The following is a 3,925-nucleotide window of genomic DNA, read 5'->3' as shown; positions in this document are numbered from 1 at the left end:
GTATTTTGGTTTTTGATCTTGGTATTCCTGAAATCCAAGTAATCTCTATCATGTCATGCACGAAATTTTATGAGATTTATATATGAAAAAAAAGTTAAAACCGAGATGGAACTGCTATTTTTGGCACTCTTTTCTTTTTCTATTATTTTACGCTCTCTCCTTGTACTTTTCTTTTATATCAGTTGATTCAGTACTGGTACAATTTGTGCTTTCATTATCCTATAATAACTTGGTTTTACCTATTGACCACATATGCTTTTCCTAAATGTCACCCATTCTAAGATTTCTTTTTAATTATGAACCTAACTTAATCCGGGTGAACATAACCCAGCCTAGTAATCTTCTTCCTTCATTATCTAAAGAACCGTCCAAGCCATATCACTAGCACCGCCGCCCCTTCTCTTGTTAGCTCTAAATAATGTTTAAAAAAAGATTATTTGTTGTAATGGTTTAGTTAATCACCAACTAATTAACAATGTAATTTAGCTAGTATTTAATACTGTTCGTGTACACCAACTATGAATAGTGAAAGAAGTAAGCTAGAGAATGAAAATGAGAACTTTCATTTCTTGCAGTAAGCTCGGTGTACGACTATTTATAGCCTAAGAATAACATAGCTGAAAGAAACCTTAAATAGCCACGTAGGGGAATAGGTGGCAGCTTAAGGATAATAATCTTAAGTGTTAAGAAAACAGTAATCCTTATCTAAGTGACATTTTCTTCACCGAAAATAAGTCCAGTTTTACTGGCCTGGATCGTTCTGGAAATGGAAATGGTGGGCCACCCATTTAACACATGTTTACACAACACTCCCCCTTGGTCCACCATTTCTTTGCCGTTAAAATTCAATGGGACAAAATCCGAGCAAATCTGTTGCCGTCGCCAAAATCGTATCAGGAAAACCATTTAGAAAAAACCTGAACTTGGAGTGAGATTGGTCACCATCATGAAATGCTTCCTCTGTCGAAGTTGCGTCAGGAAAACCATTTAGGACAAAACCTGAACTTAGAATGAGGGTGGTCGCCGCCACAAAATATTTTCTTTGACAAAACTGCGTCAGGAAAACCACTTGGGACAAAACCTGAACACCCGCACCAGGAAAACCACTTGGGACAAAACCTGAGTGCCCAAAGTTCATAATGATGCTGACGTCAATGCTAATGTTGCCTCGTTAAAAACCTTGCCCGGAAAAACCCAGAGGGATAAAAACCAGGATGAAGGAAAAAGAATACACGACGCAAGGTCCAACATTATCAGGAAAACCATTTAGGAAAAACCTGAACGCCTGTGCCAGTAAAACCGCTTGGGACAAAACCTGACCACCAAAATTCAGAATAATGCCGACGTCGAAGAGCATGTTGCCTCGTTAAAAACCTCGTCTGGAAAACCACTTGGGACAAAACCAGACCAAAGGAAAAGAGTACAACGGACGTCGCCCAATGACAGTGCTGGATACGCATATGCTGCCTCGTTAAAACCTTGACAAGAAAAACCCATTGGGACAAAATCTTAGTGAAGGAAAAAGAGTACATTGCGTTTAAGTCCAGCCAAAGGTTCTATGAGTTTACTCCCCCTGAAGCATGACTTCTTAAAGCGGTTGGTGGTGTGGACATTTTATAGCCTTTAGAAAAACTGCTTTACTAAGTTCAGTTTATGGAGGATTGACTGTCATATTTTGCGCCGGGTGCACAATCGCCATTGTACACCTCGCATTTAAATCCTCAGTCCATTGCGCACCAATTTTAGTTTTCCGCTTTAACTTCAGGCATAACAATGAAAGGCCTTTTGTAAACTCATGAATACCGTAGAATCAATTTCATCCTATAAAAGTGTAACCTGCAAAACAAAAGTTAGAACACAACCATACAATGCATGCATTATATTCGCATATGGTACTTCTGGACCATAAAATATTATTTCTACGTACGTATCAGATAGATCGATCACTTCCCACTTTTGGGAATCACATTGTAATAGTGCCAATTTAGTAGCACAATAAGTATCATGAGTATCAAGAATTAGATACTTTAGTTTGTGCTGGCATACTCTCGAACTTCTGGCCGAGAAATATTTTATATTTCAACGAGATCTCAAAATTTTTTTCAAGCGTGGATTTTAGCGCTATTAAGTGCTCGTAAGAGGCCAAGGACGATATCATCAACTTATTTGGAATTTAGTCATTCTTCAACAACTCAAAACAAACAAAGGATTGTTCACAAAATTCTCCACTTCTAACTGGTGATTATGACTTGATTTCAATCCTGACATAGTTCATAAAGTCAGGTGGCTGCCTGAGTTGGAAACTCGAATCCTTCAGGGATTCATTACATTCACTAGTCATAACAAGATGCAATATGAGTCCTTCATGGAATACCACGCTAAAGTGCATCTATATTAGGAGAATACCTTTTGTTTTACAGAATCAATCCTGGGGGGTTCAGCAGGAAAAACCCTTAAATCGCACCTTTAGCGATTATATTACTCTCTCTGCGCTTCATCTCAAACACCAACCTGTAATATTCAGGCCTCGTGATTTTTACGGTGTGAGTCGGATCCGATCTTTTGCGCTTTTTAGAGAGATTCCATCCTCTACCTTATTTTGAGGGGAATAGACTATATGCTTACCAATCACGATGTCGATGTTCCTCTGCAGAGGGGTACATAACTACCATTGTAAATAGATAATCGACAATCATATACAATCTAACACATTCTCTATTGCATGCATATTCAAGAAAATTTCACAAACTGGTACCAGTGCCACTTCAGGGGCTTTATCATCTCCTCATTTTCAATAAGGAGTTTCAAACTTTAGAGAATGTGGATCGAATTCTGATAGTCTCCACGAGCACTATCTGTAGTCTCTCTTCAAGAGCACTACATATCAGAAAAGTGATTGGATTCTCTTTTAAGAGGCATATATGAGGCAGTTATTCAGGCCTCAAGCGTGTTTGAATACACGACTTGGTCATTGCGAGATGCATGATTTAACCTGCTGTGACAACTTCTTGTGTCTGCATTCTCAAGCAAGTGACAAACAAAAGTTTCCAAGAGCTACTGCAGTTATTTGTTTTAATCATGAGTAATCTCCAACACCTCAATTACATCCAATATCTTGGTGTGAGAAAACAAATGAGATGTTTCACGACAATTCTAGTGGCAGCCGAACTTTCTTTGATCAGGATAAGGCTTAATTAGATAACCTATTTGATTGTCGACATCTCTTACTACAACCTTTAGGTGGTGTCTGTCATTTTTATGACTTCAAGGGAAAAGTCCTTAAATTTGTCGACATAATTCGTGCCATCTTCAGATGGCAGTCTTTCTCCCCCTGGTTTAGGCGGGAAAAACCCTTTTTAGGTTATCGTAATTTGCACCATCCTTTTATGGTGACGTTTCTCCCCCTGACTAAAGTGGGAGAACCTTTAAGGTTATCAACCCTACTCTTGCCAAACTTCTGGTGGCGGGTTTCCATGCCAACTTCTGGTGGCATTTTAGTTTTCCTGATCATGGCGGAAACATTATTATCCCGTTTCTGGAAACTTCTGGTTCCATAATTGCCTATTTTCAAAGACAATTCTGCTCATGATAGTTTTTGGGTTTTAATTTAGCTGCACAAAAAGTACCCAAAAACAGCTGCAGGCTCGACAGAAGATGAGACATTTCACGCTGTTCCTTTTAACGGTTTACTTCCTCCCCCTAACGGCGGGAGTACAGTCTCATCTTCAATAAGACATTACCAGCACATGGTTTTAAATGTCTTATGAATCGAAACCAACATATATAGTTAGGTGACGTTATGGACTGAACACGTAAATTTAAGATGTAAGGTTGCTTCCCAAAACAATTTTGATGGTAAATAGTTGGTCGAGCAATCAACTAAAGTTGCTTAAACAAAAGAACTCAACTAAACCATGTCGAGTGT

Source organism: Papaver somniferum, chromosome 2 (assembly GCF_003573695.1).
Source record: "Papaver somniferum cultivar HN1 chromosome 2, ASM357369v1, whole genome shotgun sequence".
Classification (NCBI taxonomy): Eukaryota; Viridiplantae; Streptophyta; class Magnoliopsida; order Ranunculales; family Papaveraceae; genus Papaver; species Papaver somniferum.
Note: the sequence above shows the minus strand (reverse complement) of the source record.